The 25,716-nt window shown below is 33.6% G+C and overlaps 1 protein-coding gene across 2 annotated transcripts in view; it reads left to right on the top strand.

Moving 5' to 3' along the window:
- The window catches only part of BASP1 (brain abundant membrane attached signal protein 1), a 74,959-nt gene that overhangs the window by 37,424 nt on the left and 11,819 nt on the right, over nt 1-25,716 (top strand). Inside the window, exon 2 of one of the 2 annotated variants that reach the window (XM_051969874.1) lies at nt 5,658-5,707. The exons of the other annotated variant lie outside the window; for it this stretch is intronic. The gene's annotated coding sequence lies outside the window, so the exon portion shown is untranslated. The remainder of the gene's footprint in view (nt 1-5,657; nt 5,708-25,716) is intronic. 2 annotated transcript variants of the gene reach the window in all.

Consider the following 25,716-nt stretch of genomic DNA (forward strand, 5'->3'; position numbering starts at 1 on the left):
AACTTTTCTGGAAGACACTAGCATTCCTATTTTATAGTCTTTCCTTGTCTGTTTTCCTTTTAGAGTATGGCACTTTTACAGGAGTTACAGTACCAGGGGATTTCAAGCCAAACAGTAGATTTCATGATAATATTCTTGTTGAGCTGTAATGTGTTCAGACCATATTTTTCTGAACTATAAAACAAATATCTAACCATATATAACCTCTTAGTGAGCTCAAAGTGGTCCATATGTTGCCTCAGTTATATTACCAATAAGACATAGGGAGAAAATTACCAAGTTACAGAATTAATATATTTATTCTTAATTGCTTTTGTTTCTTGTGTCAGCTAATCAGTTCTGTTCCCCTATGAAAAAAGTGGATCAATAATTCTTAAAAGTGTGGCCCAAGGGCTCTGGGGTCTGCACAGCTAAATAATATTGTTATAAAAATATTAAGATGCAGCTGTTACTGGTTTTTTTTTTTTTTTAATGACATTAAGAAATTAAAAAAAAAAACAATAAATCTAATATTACAGAATTCTAAAGGGAAAAAATTGGAAGTAGTAAAGGGTGGAGTGCAGAATCCTACTTCTAATTTCCTTTCTTTTCCTACTTGTAAGTAATAGGTGTGTTCACTGGGGCAGAGCATCAGCTTGTCTGTGGAAGATCCTTGTGGGGTGGTATTGGGAAAGAAGTAGAGTTGCATCATAGACAGTGACCATAAATACTTCCTAACTCTTCTTCCCCATGAACTTCTGGTAAACTTGGTGTAAAGGATGTGGTTTTATTTTATTTTTTTAAACAGGGAATGGGCATAAGGACCTCTGCTGTACTTTGTTCCAGTCCATTATGAGTAATCCCTGCTCCCTGAATTGACTGCATCTTTTGTCTCATCACCTTTATTTATTCAGTTTGAAAAGCTTTTCCTTCCATGTCTTCATATGTAAAAATGTTTTTTCCTTGTTCATCTTTTTAATGAAGCTTATCCTGATTTTTATAACCAACAACTCCTTCCTTCAAATTATTTCACATTTCACATTCACAGATAATTTTTGAACTTTTCATGTGACATTTTTCATTAGACTACATTATTCAATTTCTTATCTTAAATATTTAGATTGTAGGTTTTCTGACTGAATGTTAATCATATTTGTATTCCCCACAGAACACTGTACATCATCCCTGCCTTTAATATTCATTGTTCCTAAGCAATTCCCAAAATGTTGTTTCTTTTCAACTGTGGAGAATTTCTTTTTTTAATGATGAGAGTTCCTGTTGAATGAAAGATTTTTGTGTATGTATAATATACTTGTGTAAATTGCTCTTTTCCCCTCCAAAAGAAAATTAACTTCTTGTTTCTTAATCTTTCAACATTTCTTCATGTATTTCTATTTAGTAGCAATGCTACAAACTAGAAAGTGATACTGAACTAATCCCTGTAGCATCCTTTTGTCATGAATAATGTTCTTGTTTTTGATGGATAGAATTGAGTCACTGGTTAGGGAAGCTGGTGTATGGCCATAGAATAAAGCTGGAATTAAATTAAAGGGTTTCTAGTTTCCACTACTATCTTGTGACGATGTAAAAAGAGAAACTAACTGTAGTATCTTTATTTAACAAAAGGGGATACATACTTGATTTTGCTCTTTAACATTAAATATTTTAGAATATGGGTTCATAGTATTTTCATATTTTTAATAATATAATTTGATATACAAATGAGTTCTTTGTTAAATGTAAAAGAAATATAAATTGTGATTGCTTATTTGGCATTTGATATTTTTATGTCTGGCCTCCTTTTCCCCCCAATCTTGGTTAGTCTTTTAGTTGGCTAAGTGTTTGTGCGATGTTTGTAACTGACTCAGAAACAAAATCTCTCCCTTGAACTGGGAAAATATTTACTAAGTGAAACTTAATGTTAATTAAAATTACTAAGTGAATATTAATAAGAACTGTTGTTTCTATTTACTATTTAAAATACCTTCACTGGATCAAAGCACTAAACAGTGTGAGAAAGTAGAAAAAACAGGACACAAAAAATTGGGATTTCCATTGTTTCATTATCTAACCATGTGACCTTATGCAAATTATTTAACTTGATTTCTCTTTCCTACTTCAACATAAACTCTTATCCATTTCAAGGCCAGTTTATAAATAAATACTATCACTGCATTAGTAATAGTAATATCCAATATTAATATAATTTTGTCTAATTACTTAACCCTCTCTCCTTTTTAATACCCTGAGACTCCAACCTCTTATATTTGCTTTTGTAATCTCTTCTTTGATGACCTCTTTAGCTTCCATAGATTTAATTATTTCTATGCAGATATCTCATCTATATATCCAGCTCTTGTCTTCCTCCTGTACACCACTGTCCTATCACTGGCTGCCTGTTGGATACTTCTCAGGAGATATTCTAAAGGCTTCTTTCTTTTTTCTTTTTTTTTTTTTTTAATAATTTTTTATTGATAGAACGCATGCCAGGGTAATTTTTTACAGCATTATCCCTTGCATTCACTTCTGTTCCGATTTTTCCCCTCCCTCCCTCCACCCCTTCCCCCAGATGGCAAGAGTCCTTTACATGTTGAATGGGTTGCAGTATATCCTAGATACAATATATGTGTGCAGAACCAAACAGTTTTCTTGTTGCATAGGGAGAATTGAATTCAGAAGGTATAAATAACCCGGGAGGAAAAACATAAATGCAAGCAGTTTATATTCATTTCCAGTGTTCTTTCTCTAAAGGCTTCTTTCTTTCCAAAATCATCCTTATCTGGGAACTTATTTGTGGTTGAGCGCCACTATCATTCTAGTCACCCAAATTTATGCTCTCAATGTTTTCTGTTTCTCCTTTAAAGTTACTGGTATCCACTTACCAGCACGGGAATACATATTCCCTGCTCAAATGGAATGTTCTATCTAGTCAAAATTCCTTTTTTTGGGTTTGTTCTTTGTACGTGATACTCATTATCTCTTATGTTTTCACTAGCTGCCCATGTCTAACATTGCAGTCTTTTCACCTCTCTTAAAATCCCTATTTTCTTCTAAGATTTAACTCCACTCCTCATTCTGTATGAGACATATCTATCCCTGTTTCTATAGTGTATATAATTTTTCTCTATATATGGTTAGATTGTAACAACCTCTATGTGGGGGAACATTTCCTTTTATTTTCTATATTTACTTTTATGTGCTTAGCACACTTGAATATTTTCTGGTGTACTTATTATAAAAACCATGAGTTATTTGATGTTTGGAATCTATAGCTACAGATATTTTATTGAAGAGAGATAGTAGATCGTGTGTATATCCATAATTGAATTTTAGGTAATGCCATTTTAAGATTCACATATTACCAACATAGTAAAAAGGAACATTTTTATTCATTTACATGAAGAGAAATTAAGTTTATGCTAAAGATTATGACTCTAATCTTGGTTTAGATGACTAAGGAGAATAATATTCATTGTAAGATTATATTTGTATTATATAGAACTTGCTTAGAATCAGATTAGTTTACTATAGAACAATCTGGTTCTATTTTGCCCTCAGTCCTCATGCTTTAGTAGAAAGAGCACTGCAGTATAGAGACCTGAGTGTGAATAGTCTGGATTCAAATCAGCAATTAATTAATGTGATTTGGGCAAATCACTTAGCCTTTGAGCCCCATCTATAAAATGAGGAAGGTAATATTTATGCTGCTCATTGCACAGGAGTGTGAGGAACATGCTTCATAAATCTTAAATCTGTATTCTACTCTGCTATTCTTTTGATGCATTTAACTAAAACACAGTGTAACAAGTAATTTTCAAAGAACTTTTACAATTCACATTTACACTATTAATATTATACTCTTCACTCTCAAGGTCCAAAAATCAAAATAAGGGTTATGAAGAAATGCATACATAGAGCCCAAACCCTGAAGAATCTTGGCCTCAATCCCTAACAATTCACAACTGGAATCTGCTGACTATCTGAGAACAAACATCTCTGGTTTCAAGCTCTTGAAAGTTTGAATTTTTGGAGCTTCTGTATTAGATAGTTATTATCTTTACTGCCATTTTTTGACTATATTATATACTATGTACTATAAAATTAGACACATAATATCTTTCGGATTTTGGGGTAGAGTTTGTGGGATAACTTTGGACCAACTAAAATTCTTTCCATGATTATAGTGAAATTTAAACCAAGAACTAAAGCAACTTGACACCTATTAATGAGCCATGATTATATTCATGGTCCAAATATTCTTCCTCAAAACCTCTTTCTTTCGCCTTCCTCCACAATGTGTGTGCATTGAGAATAATCTTGGGCTGGGAGATGAAAATGTAGCTGAGTTTTGGCTTGTTCATGTTTATAATGAAGGAATAGTGATATCATGGGATATATTGGGGTAAGGGGATATAATCTTTCCCAGATGTTTGAGCTTAAACTCGGGGTAGTAATTCTTGAGGAAGGATGGCATGGAAGAATAAAGAAAAACTTTTGAAAGCTCCCAACTGGGGAGTGGGAAAGTCTACTTAATTTTAGATTTGGAAGTGATCAGAACCTCCATTCTAAACTCATGGGATAGGAAACTAGGGCCCATTGAGACTATGGGATTGGGTCAGAAACACATCGTGATGGCAAAGCAAGCTGTTTTCTTATTCTCTGCCTCAGTTTTCTATTTTCTTTGTAACACAGCTGTGCATCATGAACGGATCACAATGTCTTAATGTAGTCTGACAAAACATGCTAACAAGCAGTTGCCAAGGTGAAGATCATACTTCAGGAGAAGGGTCAGGTTTGCTGCATGTGTCAGGTTAATATCAGCCTTCTTTCTTATTCTCTGATCTTTGCAGGTATCCTCACTGACTTTCTTGCAATAATTCTTTTTTCCTTTTAACCAAAATATTTCCTTTCTTACTCCTGAAGGAATACGCTAGGCTGAGGTATGGAGAACATGCATGAGTACTTAATAAAATATCTTAAATCATATTTATTCAAGCAAAGAATACTTATTAATCCCATCTTGTGACTCTCCCTATGAGATGTATTTATTTCTTGTCTAGACTGTGATCACTATCTTTTCCAGGCTTAACTGCCCATTTTATTACATATATTATCCCTCTCTTATCATCTGTGTGGTATAAATGCCCATATCTTACATACTTTGTATTAGAATTATCAAATCTTCATTTGATGAGCCAAATTCCTCTGTAATAAAATTTGTTATTGGCTATCATTGTTAAAATGGCATTCTCTGCCATTTTTCCTAGATGTCCTAGCAGTTTAATTTTATATGGTATAGGTATTACTTAGATTTGGAAACAGAATTATAATAAAAGACAAAAAAAAAATTTAAGGTTATGGCATCCAATTTCCCACAATTAGAATTGCTGTAGTTACGGGCTGCCTCTCTTAAACCTAAACCTGACCTGGCAGCTTTCAAATGGCATGTCATGGGTTATTTTTTATTATTTTTTTAAATAACTTTTTATTGACAGAACCCATGTCAGGGTAATTTTTTACAACATTATTCCTTGCACTCAATTCTCTCACGATTTTTCCCCTCCCTCCCTTCACCCCCTCCCCCAGATGGCAATCAGTCCTTTACATGTTAAATAGGTTACAGTATATCCTAGATACAATATATGTGTGCAGAACCAAACAGTTCTCTTGTTGCACAGGGAGAATTGGATTCAGAAGGTTTGAATAACCCGGGAAGAAAAACAAAAATGTGAGTAGTTTATATTCATTTCCCAGTGTTCTTTCTTCAGGTGTAGCTGCTTCTGTCATGGGTTATTTTGGTATCCTGGGTAGGAGATTGTATTGGTAGCATTAATCTTTATTTATTTATTTATTTTAATCTTTATTTTTTTTGGAGGTATCATTATAGATGGTTAGTTCCTGAAAACCTGAAAAGTCACAGTGAAACATCTATCTTTTATTATTAGTTCAATTAGCTAGGTCTTTCAAACTGTGAAAACTTTTTTTTTTTATTAAAACTGTATTTTTATTGTACACAAACAACTCTTTTTTTCTATTTGTTCTTTCTTAACTTTGAAAAGTAGATATTGCCTATAACCTCAATCATAATCATAGAAGCCTTTATTGGCGAAACATAACCTTTAGTTAACAAAACATTTTCATAGGCTATCTGTTTTCTGCCTTGCTTTTGTTTATATATTTTGCTTTTTCTTCATATTCATTTTTTTAAAATAACTTTTTATTGACAGAACCCCTGCCAGGGTAATTTTTTACATTATCGCTTGCACTCACTTCTGTTCCGATTTTTCCCCTCCTTCCCTCTACCCCCCTCCCCCAGATGATGGCAAGCAGTCCTATACATGTTAAATATGTCACAGTATTCATATTCATTTCTAAATGTACTTTTTCCACCCCACCCTCCATCTTCTAACTTTTCTTGAGAAAACAAGACTTCTGCATTAAAAGTTAAACTAGGAAAAAAGAACAGTGCAAGTAGACAAACCAACAGAATTGAGTTTGCTATAGTCTGCCATAGATTACAGATTTGGGTCATTACAATCTGGAAGCATTTGGTTTTATATTAAAGTATCATTTTAGTAATTGTCTTGATCGTTTTCCTATTTCTGTTTATTTTGGTCTGCATCAGGTGTTATTCAGTTTTTTCACATTTCTCTGAATTTATCATTTCTACATTTATTCTCTAGTGCATTCATTAACCACAATTTGATTAGTCATTCCCAGATCAGTGGGTACCTACTTTGTCTCCAGTTGTTTGCCACTTCCAAAAAAATTGCTGTGTGAGTATTTTTTTATATTAGATCTTTCTTTCAGGCAGTCTATTTTAATTAGAAAAAGATAATTCAAAAAGAATAAGTTCATACCAGCCATTTATTGTGAAATGATTTATGGGGTGTATTTGCTGGATTGACAGTCTTCTAATTTTCTGCACTGTTTACATCTGACTTCAAACCCAGTTTTCAGATATTTGCTAGCTAGTCTTTTTAAAGAAGAGTATACTTTCAGAATTGTCACAGTGAGATCCTCTATCAGCAAAACCGAATTGTGCGCAGTAGGTATATGGTGGTAATGGATAGAATGTTGGATAAGTCACTTAGCAGGATAAAAAAATTTGAGAGTTGGAAGGAGTCTCAGCAACTCTTTGGTCCAATTCATACATGGAAAAGAACCATATTTATGATAAGCCTGACCAAGTAATCATCTAGTCTGCTTGAAGACTTCCAGTGAGGTGGAATTTGGCAGGCCCCAAGGTGGAGTATTCAACTATTGTATGGCTCAAATCATTAAGAAATTTCCTTTTAATATCAAGCAAAATTTTTTGTGCCTCAGATCACTCTCTTAACACTATAAGTTATAAGGGATAAATTGTTTTGTTGAAGGGAGTTCCAAGGCATCTGGTGTGATAGTGATCTGTCTATATAAGATTCCTTATTTTCTACAGTAGACCAGGAAAGTAAATTTACCTATTTATGGGGAAGGCTGAAATAAAAAGTTTTCCAGATGTGTATTTGTAAACAAGATTAAATTTAGCCTTTATTAATTTTTCTTAGTAATTAATAGTGCAACTACTAATATTTTTCTTTATAATCTTGAATAGCCTAAAAAGATGATCAATATTATTAATACAGTAAAATTTCATTAATTCAGGCTAATTTGGAGGTGACATTGATAGGGTTGTACTCAAGTGTGATTTGAATTCAAGTGATCTGTGACATGTGCCAACTTTATGACTCTGGGCAACCCACTTAATTTTTCAACCCTAGTTTTCTCATCTCTAAAATGAGGATAAAACATAGTGTTGTAAGACTCAAATGAAATAATATATTCAAGCACTACATAAAAAAAAATCAGCTATTTCTTTCAATCAAGAGAGTCAGTTTGAACCCCAAAAAGTGAATTGTAGATGATTTCTTAAAAATATTCTTTTGGCTTCAGAACAAGAACTTTTCTGGAGTTAACAGAAATTAAATAACAAAAGACTTGTACAGAGTTTTACAAGCTAGTAAATATCTGAAGCTGGGTTTGAACTCAGGTCTTCCTGACACAGCCTTCATCAATGCTCCATTCATAAGCTGCCTCTTACAGTACATAAATACTTTTATATGAGTGATTATTTATAAAGTGTTTGAGGATGCTTAAATGCCTTTATTTCCTTTAAGCATTTAAGAAATTCCTTCTTAATTTTGTTCAATTAAGAAGCTGTTGGTACTAAATGCCAGGCAACGGGATAGATTCACAGTACAGAGGCAACCCCCTACTTCTCCCCCCTCCCCCCCCCCCCAAAAAAAATTCAAGTAATCCTTACCCTCAAGGAGTGTTTAGCTTGTGTGGAATGTGTTGCAAATAAGTAAAGTTTAAAAATATGCATATATAAAGTGAATAGAGAAGAGTTCCATGAAGGAGGAGATAGGAGACAGGAGCTGAGCTTTGGAGCAAGTTAGGAGAAGTGGACATAAGAAAGTAACATCCAGGGGTACAGCTCAGGTAAAGGCACAGAAACAAGAGGTAGAAGTCCATATTTGAGGGAAAGTGGGCAACAATCAATCTAAAAAGAATAATTTGGCTAGACTAGAGTATGTGAGGAAGGAATAATAAAAGAATGTCCCCAAAAGTCTTAATGCCTTTTTAAGCTAAGTCATTAAAACTTTTGGGACACCTTGTATGATAAGTGTGGAAAGGTAGATTGAGATAGATTGTTAAATGCTTTAAATATTAGACAAATGTTCATTTTGCCCTGAAGGCAATCAGCAGCCATTGGAACATGTCTTGAGTAGTGACATGTTCATACCTGTGCTTTGGAGATAGTCATTTCAACTGCTATGGTGGGGATGTGGAGATGAAGTAAATTAGAAAAGGGAAAAATCTTAATAAGAATAAAAATTACTGATTTGTGGTACTCATATTCGTGATGTAGTGAATACGACAGGGTTGATAGCTAGAAAAAAGTTGGAAAGGAGCTTTCCCTTAATAATTCAGGGAAAAACTGATATTATATAGCAAGATTTGCAAAGGTTTTTATACATTATCTTTTACTGGTTCCAGCAACATCTCTGTGAAGTAGTTATTATATGTAAGTTTTTGATAGATTTTTGGTTCTTATTACTAAATTTAGAGAATTCTTTTACTCCATGAGAATTCTTAATGACAAAGTAGAATTAATAATATAATGATTTGATCTGAAAGTGCATCCAACATGCCACATATGTTTAGTTCCCCACATCTTTTCTTTCCCTAGCATACCATTTGAGAGACGGAGAGAGTGGGAAAGAGGGGGGGAGGAGAGGGAGAGAGAAGAAACAAGATAAATTCCTTGAAAAAGTACACATAATAAATTCTTGCTTTACAGATGAGAAAAAGGAATTGTTCAAAGTTATTCAGTTGCTGACTACCAGTGGTAGGGTTTGAATCCAGGTTTCCAATGACTGCAGGTTTAGTAATTTCTGCTTAATCACATTTCTCTTTAATGATTATTATGTTTAAAACACACACACACACACACACACACACACACACACACACACATTCAGAATTGATTGCCATTCAAGTAAATTGTTTTCTTAGTAAACCATGTATGCAGAATGATTTTTTTTTCTCCTGAAATTTTTTTTCTCTTTTTTTTTTTTTTCTTTTGGACTAAGGTAGAATGCATTGTTTTTGTAATCCAATATTGTGAATACTCCTGGGACTCCATTTAGAGCCTTTGCTTCTCTTGGCAGGTATGCACCTTCTAATGTCCAGGTGTGTCCTACAATCAGGTATAACCAGCTTAATATGCTTGAGCTGGAGTACAGTTAATTCTTTAAAACTGAGGCACAATTTCCCTTTTAACTATATGTAAAATTGACCACTGTGGGAAACAGAAAGACACACAGACTGTAGAAGGGAGAAATACAGCTCGCTCATTAACGCCTTTACTGTAATTAATTTTGTTAGACACTGACCATAAGAACTGTTTTTTTTCCCCTTTAATTAAACCATCTGAGAACATTTAATGTGTCCTGCCTGAATAAGCTAATTACCAAATACTTAGTTTCATTTACTTTGACTAAAGCTCAGCTTTGTCTCTTGTCTCATTTATAGCATGAAGGTGGACCCCGAGTTTCTCTGAAGGTTTTGTGAGAACACAAAGTCTGGTATTTCTTATTATGAAAAAGTTTTGGGGCACATGCTCCCAGATGGTCTGTATCTCTATCAATATGATCAGCTTAGCTGAATTTAAAGATGATCAGAGAGTTCACTAAATGATAATATCTTTAGTGGAGTATAAAAGTAAAAATTACATCTTCTTGCTGTATTGAACTATTTAATTTTTGAAATTCTGCTAATTTTATATTTGTTAATTATTCAGTAGTACTATTTTGATTCTCTGGTTTGGATCTGGGATTTTTTGGGATTTTTTCCCATTTTATGTAAGTATTTTCTCTGGGAAGGCAAATCACAACCTGCCCAGCTTTTATCCTCTGTGACACTTGTATAAATGTCTTCCCAATAAACTTCAGAGAATCCTGCCAATAGAGGTGTTGGAAGGGCATTTTCTAGATCTCTAATTCTCACTGGATTAAAATGAGAAATAAGCAGCAGCAGGATTTGGGATTATTCTGCTATATTATCATATAATGAAAGTCATATAAATTGTCGTTTTTCTAAGTAATCTCAGTTATTTCTATTACTTTATGGCTTTGTTTCCATTATACTAAATATTGAATACAATGATTTACATTTATAGGGCACGTCAAAAATTTGCAAATTGAATTCCTTATAATAACACTAAGATAGAACTGAAAGACAGATAGTAATTCTTTCTGTTTTCTTGGAAATAGCCAGATCTTTCCCAATTATTCCTCAAATCTGTAAGTATTACCAGACTGCTCTTGGCATCTTTTACTAGTCATGATGAATCTTGTCTAATTGGAGAAATTTACTCAACTAAATTCTAATGGATTGAGCATGCAAGTTGGATTTGGAGTCAGGAAGGTCTAAGTTAAAAAAAATAGCTTTGTAACCAAGGAAGCCATTTGACTTTGTTTTACATTTGTAAAATGGGAAAAAAAAATAATAGTATCTATCTCCTGGAGTTGTCTTGAGGTTCAAATTTTGCAGGAGAGGGTCTCATTGAATAAGAATGATTAAAGTCCTTGCTTTCACTGAGATTATTTAATATTTCTTATCTATTGACAGTCTTCTTTTATGACATAAAACATTGCTGTGTGTCTGAGGTAAAGTTCCGTTTTGCAAATATAGAATTACTAGACACATACAAGTCAATAGAACATTTTATTTGCAGACAATCTACTTGGGAAAAAATTATATTTTTGCTATAGAATTTTTTATTGTAATGGTATCACTTATTCTGATTAATTTTCAGCATGATTGATTTCTCTCTTCTCCCTTTTCTCCCCCTCCCCCCAGATAAGGGAAAAGTTGATGAGAGGTTGATAATAATTGGGACTTCTGGCACTCCTGACTCTGAATCCAGTATATTTTAAAGTTTATTATGCTTATTCTTATTGTCATAGATCTAGAACTGGAAGGGATTAATCAACCTATTCATTTGACAAGAAGAGGAACAAGGTCCATGGACATTGTGATTTATCTAATATCATATATAAATTGTGGTGGAGCTAGGATTTGAATCCAGATCTTCTAACTCTAGAGCCATCCTGTTTCCACAAAAAAAGCTTTGGATAATTCATTTAGCCTTTCAGGCTTTTAATATGGGCATCAAAAGAATTCTTGTTTTTTTTTGAGTATTAACTCTTCCTTATACACGAACCTGAAGATGTTGGTATTAGGAAGTCTCTTGCTACACATTGAATGTCTAGCATTATCAGGAAATGTTGTAACCTTCACACACATATACCTTCCTTTTTTTACACTCTTGCCAGGCAGGAAGGTGGGAGTGAGGGACTGGATGGCTATAAATAGTAGATTGCTTTTATCACAGGAAGTAGCTGCATCAGTGTATAACTTTTGCCAACATACAAGGCAAAAAGTTCTGTTAAATTTCATCTTTCAAATTCTCTCTACAGTTTCTTATTGAAGATGTTTTCTTGGGACTCATCAAAACATGTCTCTTAACATGTATTTAAAACACAGTAAGAAACTTGATTTGTGCTTGATCTATATAATTTCTGCTCCTATTTTCACAAAAGATGCTATAAAGTTTTACTTGAGGACACATAATTGGAGGACCCGGCAATGTCCAGAGATAGCCCATTCTACTTTAGACAGCTCTGAGTGTTGTTAGGTGTCCTTTTTCATCAGGCCTTTATTTGTATTGTTCCTACCTAGTGGGACCAAGCAAAATTGGTCTAATTCATCATCCATATGGCAACCCTTCAAATATTTGAAGAAAATAATCTATTTCTTTTGAATCAATTTCCTTTGAGGTCTACTCTTCTCAAGGTTAAACAATCCCAGTTTTTTTCAGCCTCTCCTCAGTATAATAGAACATCAGAGTCTTTCCTAAAATCTAGTACTCAAAGACTGAACTCAGATCCACAGCAGTGGTTTGGCCAGTGCAATAAAATTGTTGCCTCCATATCCCTGGACATCATGCTTTCCCTAATGAAACTTGAAACTTGCATTATTATTTTGTTATTCATATCACATTATAAGATTTTATTTTTGGAAATAAATGTAGCTTCATTAGCGTTATAAATATTCAAAAAGTAATTTTAAAATATTCTGAATCTAACACAGTATAAGCTTTGTGCCATTTGCTGATCTGGTAATTTTACTTAGCAATCTCTTCATAGTTTGAGACCAACAAATTATTTTGCATCATTAACTTGCTGAAATAAAATGGCATGGGATTTTGAAAATAATTTTATATAACAATTTGTAATTTGGGTGAATGGGTAGCGGGGGAGGGGAAATGTTTTTGTTCATTGGAAATTATTGAATTGATTTAAAGAAAAAAGTTAGGTTCCATTCAATAGGTATTAGTAGGGAACTTGGCTTCTCTTCTACCTATCTGGATATAATGGAGTATAATTAAACTGTTAATAGAATTTAGTGAATCATGGGAAGACTTATGTGACCTGAAGCAGAACCAGAAAAACAATATACACAAAGTCTCCAGTAAAGTAAATGGAAAGAACACTGACACCAATAAACTCTGAAACTGAACATTGTATGATTATTGTAACTGAGCTTGCCCCTGAAGAAAAAGTGAAAAATCCATTTCCCTCTTTTAATTAAAAGAAGTAGGGAACTATGGATATAGAACATTGTTTATATGGAACATTCCCTACATTACAAATGTATTGATTAATTTTGCCAAATAACTGTAAAAAAATTTTTGTTACATGGGAGTGAAAAGGGAGAAAATATTTCTAAATAAAGTTAGTGCTAAACAAAAAGATCTTTCCTCATATAATATATTTGTAGGAAGGAAAAAAAATTGTACTTTATTTTGATCTGCTATTTTCTTTAATATGTCCCCTTTTTTGGAGCTGCTTTTAGAGTATCTTGCAATTCTTAAAAGTCAAAAGCACATAGAAACACCAAACAACCATAGTGTAGATACAGATTTGTCAGAGGGGAGGGTGTCAAAAGTTGTGATTATGCTGGAATGAGACTTGAAGCAGTTTAGTTCCTTGTTCTCTCCTCACACAGATCATCTGAATTAGAGGTTTTATTTGAACCTTAATCTTTGTAGCTCTCATTTCAGTAATGTATCCACGTTACCAAGCTATCTGTACAACTTGTAGGTATTTATTCAAATTGAGGATGAATTGGGAAGAATAGTAGTATATTCTGAGGACTACTTTCTAGTCAAATGTCCTTACCTGATCTTTTACCAGCTCTATCAACAGAAGGTGAATGCTAGGATGAACAACATTTTCTTAATTCTACCTCTTGAAATTAGTTCTGGAACAGATCTGAGTTTGTGTATGTTATTAGGTATATGAGGTGATAAGAAGGGAAACTTTTTTTTTTTAAAGATGAGTTTAATTGCTCCCACAAAACCAGGTATAAAATCTGGGAGTTGGCATTCCAATTCTTTACTAAGAGGTTCTCTAGAGTTGGATTATGTCTCCTAATGCTGCTTTGAAATTCTATACCAATGTTCTAAAATTCTAATGGAAACAACCATTTTCTGGAGGTTGGGAAAAAAGATGATGTTTCTCAGTAGTGTTTCCTGTAACACTTTCCTCTTCCTTCATCTTTATTATAGAATTCTGGTGTTTCTGCATTTATGCAGTTTGGCCTTTGGACTGCTTATCACTGGACCTACCTGAAGGCTTTCCAACTTGATATGATCCAGTAATTGGCTAGCATAGCTGTTACAATGAGGACTTAAAGGGTGACTTTAGAGGAAGTTACCTAACATAAAATGTAAAAATATTAGCCATGACACAGAACTTAATGAGAAATCTTTTTCAGTACCTTCTTAATCTATTAGAAAACGAAGACAAACACTAGGATAGACAGAACCCTTATTTCCACTATACTCAATTCAAATGTGAATAAGTCTTTTGATTTTTTTATTTTATTTTATTTTTTTACAGATTTCATCTCCTTTAGAACATATTGTAATAACGTTCGTTTTCTGAGTCATTCGTGTTCTTCATCTTTGGCATTTAGCCTTTCCAATTTGGTGCTTCTGTTCATATTTTTATAAAAAAATTTTTTTAACAAGACAGATTTTTATCCCTTTGAGAACACCTGCTTCTTTTAAAAGGCAACTTATGCTACATAGATGACTTTCTAATGGGCTGCGCCACAGTAGTAACACTATAACTTCTGGCAACTTGAGCCCCTTCAAACACAGCTCAGATTGTGGTGGTAGAGACTGAGTACTGGACCGCTAACAATAGCGGTCACAAAAGCCCCAACTCTTCCACACACAGGTATTTATTGACTTTTCACTTGGTATAAACAAGCTTAGAAATTTATCTACAAAGATCTGGGAATTATTTGTTAGCTGAAATCTTAGTATATGAATGCAATGCAATATTTTGTGCAATAATAGATGATAACTATGAGTTCAGAAAAGTTATAGGGAAAGTTTATGGAAAAAATTATATGAACTGACTTAATAACATGGGGATAATTAGAAGAACCAGCAACAACAGTAATGCAAATAAAAAACACTAAAAAGAATTGGTACTTTGAGTAATTGTGATAACTAATCTAAGCTCTAGTAAACATAATAAGATGAACCATCTTATTGGGAGAAATGGAATACTACTAGGATAGAATATTAGACATTTTTATATAGTTCACTGTTGATTATTTATGCCCAATTATTTTTCTTTGTTATAAGGGGGAATTTAGTTCTTGGGGGATAGTGAACACATCCAGAAGGAATTGTGATATAAAAGACAAATATTTTAATAAAATTTATGGTTATTTTTAAGAAATTAAGTATAAAAACTAGAATTCAAAACAAACCAGCAATGATATTCATAAAGTTTGCTACCGATCCACAGATGATTAGGAAAGTAGCACAATTAAAGAAAAAGTAGAAATTAGCATTTCTGCACAATAGAAATTTAAAAAGTAACAGTTTGACAAGCCAATATGGAAAGAACAAGACAATTTAAAAGGAAATATGGAAACAGAAAATCTATTATAATACAATATAATGATATATCTTCATAATGATGAGTCTAAATCATTTTCAAAAGGTTAAATTATGTTTGGGATCTTTTGTTTAAAATGGTAGGAAGTGTATATGATCCATTTTAGTTATGTGGTCTTCAAATATGATGAATATTCTTAAAATGTTGATGCTTAAAAAGGCAAGTTAAATTGACAGGGAATAGTTTATTCTCTATGAATGAAAGAAATGAGACCATATTACATTTATCACTAGCATTTCAAATCATTATAAACAGCCTTGCTTTTCTCAGAAGGTAAGACTTCTGAAGTCTGTGTTGTTAAATGTAATCTTAGGTTTAAGCATCTGTGTTTTTCTTCCCTGTTCCCTTACTCAGATCAAAAAGTTGTTTAGTATAGGTGTGGTCTGTTTTCCTTTCCTTAGTTGCCTTTTTTGTGTGTGTGTGGGGGAAAGACACCCTTCTCCCCCACCAAAGACAACTTTACTTATTTGCTGCTGTCTTTGCCAAGTTCTTTTTGCTACTTATTGTGTACTTTCTTATCAGAGTGCAGTGTTATCATTTTCTATTTCGGAATTGCTAGAGAAAAAAAATTATAATCCAGTAATGAATTCTCCAAAGTTAACTAGACTTGACTTCATATGCATACATTAGCAATATGACTGTAGCCAAAAGCTTTCCAGGTTAGGAGGATCTCCTTTGGCTCTTTTAGTATACAATGAAGAATCAGAATAGGACTTTTTGGGGGTGGGGAGGTAGGGATTCACTTTTCTTTTATAAACAAAAATTAAGGTTTTTTTTTTTTTTTTTTTTTTTTTTTAAGAATTGCTTAGAATGACAGATGGAGCACCATGTCTAAGGGAGAAAAGGGAGTTAAATGGTCTTGGATAGTTTCTCTTTCCCGAGCTCCAGTTGTAGTTTAATTATGCTCTAGAGTAACTGTTCAGTTCTGCAAACATATATTGTATCTAGGATATACTGCAACATATCTAACATATATAGGACTGCTTGCCATCTAGGGGAGGGGGGGAGGGTGGGAGGCGAAAAATCGGAACAGAAGCGAGTGGAAGGGATAATGTTGTAAAAAAAAAAAATTACCCTGGCATGGATTCTGTCAATAAAAAGTTATTATAAAATAAAAAAAATTGTGCTCTGGAGTTATGACTAAAATGGCAGGTGGAACACCCTTCTCTTCTCCCACCCACCCCATTAAAATGGTCTATTCAAGGGCTTTTGAAAAGACCACTGGTTGTTAAGTGTAAAAACATAATAAAGTACTGTACTCTGACTCTAAAAGTGCAAGGTATTGATGATAATGAATAATGGCTTGTCTTTTAATGGTATTTTCTGGATGTGGTAGGATGATTTTGAAAATTAAAAATAGCCTTACCTAATACCTGTCATAAAAACAACCTTATTTATAGAGAAATATACCTAAGTATTTTATACTAACTTAATGTAGTTTATTCAGAGCTATTTAAATTCAGAAATAATAGCTTATATAACTTTTCCATACTAGGCATAAGTGATTTCATAAAGCCAAATTTGTGTCAGACTTGCTGTGGTTTTTCTCATTCTTGTTTAAATATAAGAAGGATCAAAATGGCAGAGGAAAGGAGTTTCTCATCTATATGGATGTCAAAGACTTGGCATTCTCATAGTATGAAAGATGAGTGAGTTATTTGACCCATTTTATTTTAGACCTGATGCCAAGTGGAAAACTTAAGTGCACAAATTTTATACTTAAATATTTATCAAACTAGTGTGTTCAAAAGTCAGTTTTGTCTTCATAGCATATTTTAACTGGAAAGCTGCATTGTTTCATTACTATTTGTTTGTAGGTGTATTGAACACTAAATTAGCTTCTATTATGAGGATTTAAAAATATATTGTTCTATCCCTGAAGCAGCTTTCCTAAACTGAGTAGTTACACTGGGAACTAGAAATTGGACGTCTTGCCTTCCAACACATTGTTCATAGTTGGAAGGTGAAGTACAGAGTGTGCTCTGGTTATCCATCATTCACCCTGGAAAGATTTAAAGAGGTTTGTGAACAATATGGAAATCGGTATAAATGAAAGCAGTAAAACAACAGAGTACATATAACCTCAGGTGAGAGGTTCTTTAGAGAGGAATGACCCAGTTCTTTAGCAGTGGAAGAACATCAACAAGGAAAGTGCTGGTATTGTCCAGAACAGAAAGGAAGTGAAAGTTGTATTTTTAAGTGAAGGGTTTTTTTCCTCCCTTAAAGAAAATTATTGGAGAAGCATTGGCTCTGGAGTCAGTAGAACTTGAGTACAAATTCAGCCTCAAATACTAAACACTTATCCAAAGTTAATAAGACCATAGATTTAGAATGAAAAAAGACTTTACTGGTCAATAAGTACAACCTCTCATTTTATAAATGAAAACCTAGATACAAAAGAGCAGCATCAATCACATGGTCATGCATAGTATCTGAATCAGGATTTGAACTTAGTTTGTCTTAACTCCAAGAGGTCTGGGACATTTTCCCATTAGTATAATTTTACTCTTATGGATAAAAGCCAGATGTTTTTCACTTTTATTCTGAAGCATTATTAAGAAATGTTCCACAACAAAATTACTTTGTATTTGCTTACTTGTGTATAAAACTTCCCAAGTAGAATGTAAACATCTATTCTATTTAACTTTTGTCTACTGTATGTATAGTGCCTTGCACTTAGTAGGTACTTTTTTAAGTGTTAAATTATATAAAATCGTTATTTTTTTTCTACTTTTAAAAAACAATTAAATTATAAGCACTTTGAATGAATGATTAAAAATACATTTATTAAGTGTCATGTATTTCAAATGTGGGGTATACAAATTCTTTGTGTATGTGTGTATGTGTATATGTCTGCCTCAATTTGTAATTAATGCCTGAAGGAATTTCTTTTCTAATTACAAAGGGCAACATAAGGTAGTCTGAGAAAGAAGTTTTGGTGTGGGAAGTCATAAGGCTGATGAATCGATCCATATGGCCATCCATATGGATTAACATGGTGGCTGTGTGATCCAACAGAAGCCATTTAATCTCTCACTGCTCTAAAATTTATATGTATATCTATACCTGTCTGTCTCTCCCTTTTCTCTGTACTGGTCCCTGCCCCAATTTAAATCAATGCATTTTCTTGTTTGTTTTACCTTTATGCAACAGGCTCTTTAACAAAGAAGTCATATCCAGGTTTAAAATTCTAGAGTATTAACCAAAAAAAAAAATTACTTGGTAAAAATTCAATTTCTTTGCTCTCAAAATAATAGCTTCTTCACCTTTCATACAAGAATATAAGAGAGGCAGCTAGGTGGGTGCAGTGGATGGAGCATCGGCTCTGAAGTTCGGAGGATCTGAGTTCAAATCTGGCCTCAGACACTTAACACTTCCTAGTTATGTGATCCTGGGCAAATCACTTAACCCCAATTGCCTCAGCAAATATAGATATATGAAAGAAATAAAGGAAAGGGTTGTAATATGCACAGGCAAACTGAGGTATTTACTAAACTGAGCCTAACTCAGGAGAGCTAAAGCTAACTACTGTTTTCTGTGAAGTGGGATAAATCAGATCCAACTGGTTTTCCCACTTATGAAGAGAGAATAAGGGCCCAAAAGTTGGAGGGTAGATTAAGAAAAGGAATAGATGATAATTGAGCCTTTTTTTCAGGTACATGGGACAATGTATTGATGGAGCATTGGTAGTCAGCCAGCATAACAGTGATTTATTTTTCTGTTCCAAGTGTCAACCAGACTGGGATGTGTTATCTTTTAGAGAAGCAGGAGAGGGATTCAGATAAACATGAGAACTCACCATTGAACCTCTGAAGTCAAGCTTTAATTGGCCTGCTTTTGGGGGAAATCTAGGTAATACAGCCTTTCTGGGGAAATCCCTATTTAGGTCAACATGGACTGTCCTAAGATAAGAATAAAATGAGTCTGGAATTGCCCCAGCTAACCTGGAGAGCAGCCAGTTTATCTAGCCATTTGTCTTAGGAAAGCCAGTGATTTTTATCTTTAGAACATCCCCAAAAGTGCCAAGGAACACAGAGAGGAAGTTAGGCCAAAGTGCATCGAGGCTTCTTGAGTGAATCTTCCCAGCTCTCCTTTCTTGTCCCTCAGCCCAATTATTATTATTATTATTAAATCTTTTTATTTTCAAAATATATAAATAGACAATTTTGAACATTCACCCTTGCAAAACCTTGTGTTCCAATTTTTTTCCCTTCCTTCCCCTCATCTTTTTTCCTAGAAAGCAAGTAATCCAATATATGTTAAACGTGCAATTCTTCTATATGTATTTCCACATTTATCATTCAGCCCAATTTTTGAGTTCTGTTACAGCACCTTCTTCACAGGACCAAAACTGCTTTGAAGTCTCTAACTAGAAATAATATTTCATTTTTATCTTCACAGCAATCCTGGCAGGGGTAGCTGCTTTGGCAGACAGGTTTAAGTGACTTACTTGTAGTCACATAACTAATAAGTATCTGAGGTAAGAATTGAACTCAAGACTTTCTAACTTGGCTTCCAGAGCTCTGTCTAGTGAGCCATTTTATTCATGATTTACCATCAAAGTGACAGACACCTCCTATTTGTGTGATATTTACAAAGTACCTTCCTTCTAGCAACTATGTGAGGTAGCTGTTGTATAAGCTATTATTTGTTTTTCACAAATCAGGAAAGTGGAATCCAGGTTAAATGACTCTCCATGGTGACATGGTCAGTCAGTCCAGTGCCCTTTTTTGGGTATACCACGTCGCCCTTCGATGATAGCCAGGATTTGTGCTGGATGTTCCTAGAACATGGAGATACAATACACATGCAACTGTATTCAGCTGTTCATTAAAAATAAATGCTTGGCTATCTAGAACAATCAGCCCAATAATTTTCTCTCAAATACAAATGAGATGTAATTGAATTACAACTACTCGCAAATGACTAAGTTGCCCTAGATGTGTCATCCCTGAAAAGCCAGAATGTTCATCAAAAAATTTAATCAGTTGTTTTAGAAATTGATGTCTGTTTTTCCTTCCTCAGAACTCTCTCACCCCTGCCCCCAGATGTTGGCAATACTTTTGAATTACTAAATAAAAGCTTTGACTGAGTCAGACTCTGAGAACAAAAAGTCCACCAGCGGAAGTTCTCACAATGCACTGATGAAATTTGACAGCTAAGCGTAGAAAACATTGTGTCAGAGTATGAAAGGGAGGGGATATTACAAAACCATCAAAACACACACTGCAGCCTTTTCCCTTATACCTTTAGGGCGGAGAAATCTTTTTAGAAAGAGTTGACCATTTGGAGTAGAGTTTGTAGCAAAATTATTTAAAAAAACCCAAATTTCACTGTGTCTATCTCAACATTAAAGTGCTATTAGGATTAACTGAGTTTCTTTATCCTCAGGAACTCACAGTTGGATTTAACGCATTCTCTAAAGTGGATGATGCTATTTCTCTTCAAAGTCTTAATACTTGAATATGGACCTATAACTTGATGTCTTTCTAAGTAAATACCAAACTATTATGAGGCTTCCTTGGCTGTTTATATAGGAAATATTGAGTGCAACTAATGAATTAATTTTGATTTTACTTGTTTCCAAGAAGAGGTTCTTTCCTAAGAAGGGATTACTCTAATAAATATGTACTTTTGGTAGGACTAAACTGTTTATATTTAATCATATAAAATAAAAAGACTGATTTGTAGATATGGAATGAAGCTATTTTGATTATAGCTAGTTCTGTTAGTCAGAGTAGTGATTTTTTTGGGGGGGAGGGATACTACTAGAAGTAATCATCACAATAATGACTTATAAAACACTTTGTTAACATAATCTCATTTTAGCTGGACAATAGTCTTAAGCATATGGATACCTACCTACTGGTAGTATTTCCCCCTTTTTATAGATAAACTAAGTTTCAAGGGTCAGCTACTTTTGTGTCTGGAGTAGAATTTGAAAAAGTTTTTATTAGTTAACTCAAGTTTATTACTACTTGCTGATTAAGCAGCTTTTGTATACTGTGGGTACTATTTTAATTGATGGTGTTAATTTACTAATTTCCCTTAAATCAATGAAAAGTAGACATTAGCTTAATTAGTAATGGTAATCCATATTACTTGATCTGAGGTAACTAAGGATTTTAAATTGGTTTATCATGTATTATACTGTATTTTTCTCCAATCAATCAAACTCTTGGTTTAATAATAGAAATAAAATATTATAATTGTTAAAACTCAGATTTGGAAGGGATATTAAAAGTCATCTAGTTCAACACTAACCTCTTGTGTCCCCTTGTGTTTAGCACCACACTAGAAATAAGTAAACTATTTAGTAAATCCTGGCGGGTGGTTTGGAGTGGAAAAGGGATTGAACTGAGACTTGGAAACTAGAGGGCTGGGATAATAAGAAAGTTCTTAGTTAGCTAGAGAGATAAAGGACTGAGTATGGCTAATGCATAGTAAAAAAATATATATATATTTCTATATATATATATATGGAGAAGGCCTTGGTTAGGATGGAGCTGGGAAAGTAGGAACAAAAGGGCCAATGGGGAACTCTTCATGTCTGACTTAACCCTGTTCTAAAAACCACTTCTGCCCAGAAATAGGGGGAAAATGGCAAAAATCTTTATCATCTCTGATTGCCCTCTTAGAATCATTCATTGTTGAGAAGAACACTATCTTTTTCTAGTCAGATTTCTAGTTCAGTACATTGAAGTCTGCTGAAACAAGGATTTGATAATCTCTTCCTTCCCTCAGACACATCCTCCTCCATTCAAAATGTTAATGTTAGAATTTGGTAACAATGATCCACCAGGCTTATATACTTAGTAATTTTATTTTAATTTGCTTGGTGTGAGCTGTCCCTGAACAAATTCTAATCACTATTGAAGATAGTCTTTGAGAGAGTTGCTGTGTTGGAAAATTTCATCTGTCCAGTATCCTCTTTGATTTTATCACCATCCTAGAGCCATATAGAAACATCTACAGCATGGTCATAATCTTAGAGTTCAAGCTCATTTCTACAGTGGGATGAAGTTTTAGACTCTCAAAATTTCCTGTTTGTTGCTTGTGTTTTAACAATCGGTTTGCCTTTTTTTTTTTTTCCTTCCTCATTCTCTCTGGTTTTCAGAAGCAGCATAGCAAAGTAGCCAGAGTACTTGCCTTGGAGTTATTTAACTTCTTTAGTGCTCATTTTCTTATTGATGAAATGAAATGGTTGGGACTAAATGGCCTCTAAGATCCTTCCCAACTTTAAGTTTTTGATAACTTAAGTTACATAAATAAGTGGCAGAACTAAAATTCAGACTTGGTTCATGTAACTTGCAAGTTTTGTATACCTCTAAAATCATTCAGCAAGGATTACAGGATCATATATTTAGAACTAAGAATTCTCTTAACTCTCCTAAAGCTTACTTTCCAAAAGTTGACTTTAAAAATTTCAGCATTCTCCTGATGTACAACATTAAGTTAATGTTTTTGTCATTAGGATTATTTCTTGTCTCTTGTCTCCCAGAACAATCTAAGCTCTTGGTGTGATGATAAGGGCAGCTCTGTAAAATACAGAAGTTCCAAGATGATCTTGTAGATAGACAGAAATAGAAAAGGCTTTGAACAGATTAATGTAGTTCTTTATTTTTTTTAATTGAGAAGAAATTTAGAGATAGGACTGAACATTGTTAGATTTCTCATGGCTGTGAGTTAAGATCTAATCAGGAACAGAAGGGAAATAACCTATAATGCTATAGAAGGGAATATTTTGATTTAAGAATATAAATGAGCTCTTTTTAAACTTTGTTAAAGTTTAATAATAATAATAGCTAGCATTTGTATAGCTTATTATGTGCCAGGTAGTGCTAAGCACTTTGTAATTAGAAACTGGATTTGAATTCTGGTTGTCCTGACCTCCAGGCCACTTTAAAACTAATCTTTACTGGCCTATCTAGCTACCTGTCATAGATTTGGTCACTAGCACCATCTCAGGATGAGGAGAAAAAAAAGCATAAGAGACTCTGTGTGTGTGTGTGTGTGTGTGTGTGTGTGTGTGTGTGTGTGTATGTGAATAAATGTATTTCTAGAAAAAAATGAGCTGGTCCTATAATTAAAAAAAATAGGGATAACCAATGGATAGTATGTGTTGAACAAAAGAGCTCCAACACATTGAGTAATGACTATGTAGAAGGACTTGAATGAAGGCAGCCCAGTAATGGGACGGGTTATAATCTCCACTGTAGGTACTAGTCACATTAGATGACATTAATTAAATTATGCATTAAATGCATGAAAATAGCTTATCTTAGAAAAAGAAACTGAACCATTGGGAGAAGGACTATATGAAGTCACTTAATAAAGAAGGAAAAAGAACCAGTCAGCTCTCAAAAGTTGATGTAATTATTTTAAATTACTTTCCATTATTTTATTTCATACATTTGCGCCTACCTTTCAGATTAGGGTTGGTTGCTTTCCTCTCTTATGTGGATAGGCTGAGAACCAAAGTAATCAACTTGAATTTGTCAATCAAGCTTAAAGTTAAGATGGATGGATTTTAGTATGGAGGACATAAAAAATTATCCTAAGAAGGATATTTAGCACCAAAAAACAAGTAGAGTAGAACTATAAGAAATAAGAAAACAATTAGAACAGCTGATAGTTTCATTATATCACTATAGAATGAAAAATGGTGATCCTTTATAAGCCTTTTTCATTGGAATCGGTAATAGGAAAAACTTGTAAATATGGTTCTGTAGTACTGCTCAGAAGAATAATGCTGGTATGATTCTGATGGAAATGACAGGACAAGATAACTTAATTTTGAAAAGAGTATGAGAAAATAATAGTAGAAATGAAATTATATTAGGCCTTTTCTAGAATAATAATGATCTATTCAAATAATTCTTAGTTTATAAAGTGCTTCCTTTTCAAGTACCCTATGATGTAGGTAACCTTATTATCCCTACTTTTTAGATGAAGAATGATTCATTTGGTATTAATTTTGGCGGTTAGCAAGGAGGAATTAACCACCCCACTCCACCCTACCCCCCTCTCTTTATATACTAAATATTATTACTTTGTGAGCTATGTTTTTCTTCTGAACTATTCAGGAAAAAAACAACCAAAAAAAAACACAAACTCTTTGGCATGTTTAAACTTGTGATACTTGATACAAACAACATTTGGAGAGCAATGTATGATGTTTCATTACTTATAATGGGCAGACTTCAACCAGCAGAAATATCTGATCTTCATGCAAATTTCTGTACACAGAACAAAAGGAAAAAGCCAATTGTAAACCTTGATAATCATTTTTATATACCTTGATTTATAGGTCCCTGTTGTACTAGAAAGTGTATCTACAGCACATCAAAACACAGCACCACTATATTATAAATGGGACTTAAAAGTACATGCAAGCAGTAGTAAACATTAAATAAAAATTTTAATTAATAGCAATGATGTTTGCCTTCTTTGAATCAGGAAGGAATCATAATGCATTTGGAATAGCCTCAAGCTTTGTTTCATAGGGCTATTAATACCAGAATTCAAATCTCAGTTGCATTATTTACGCTTTAGTTTCCTTGTTTCTAAAATGCGACCTCTAATGACTTTCCTGGTGCAAGTTTTAGGATTCTATTAATTTAGGGTTGAAGGGTGATTGAAATAACTCAGCTCTCTTAAACACATACTCTCCAGCTCACTCTAAGCACTCATTTCTTGTCCATCTCTGCCTTTCCTGAAGCAAAGAGGGACACAGAGTACCAGTACCTTTCAGATGGCTCCAGTTATTTTTTTGTTTTTCAAACCAATCAATCAATCAATTAATTAATTAATTTGCAAAGCATATGCATGAGTAATTTTTCCAGCATTGACCTTTGCAAAATCTTTTGTTCCAGAATTTTCCCTGCTTTCCCCATCCTCTCCTCTAGCTGGCAGGTAGTCCAATATGTGTTAAATATGTTGAAATACATGTTAAATCCAATATATGCATACATATTTATAGTTATCTTGCTGTACAAGAAAAATTAGATCAAGAAAGAAGGAAAAGAAAAACTGAGAAAGAAAACAAAACACAAGCAAACAACAACAAAAAAGAGTAAAAAAGCTAGCTTGTGATCCATGCTCAGTTTCCACAGCCCTTTGAGTGTAGATGGCTCTTTTTATCACT

This window comes from Antechinus flavipes, chromosome 1 (assembly GCF_016432865.1).
Source record: "Antechinus flavipes isolate AdamAnt ecotype Samford, QLD, Australia chromosome 1, AdamAnt_v2, whole genome shotgun sequence".
In the NCBI taxonomy this organism is placed as follows: domain Eukaryota; kingdom Metazoa; phylum Chordata; class Mammalia; order Dasyuromorphia; family Dasyuridae; genus Antechinus; species Antechinus flavipes.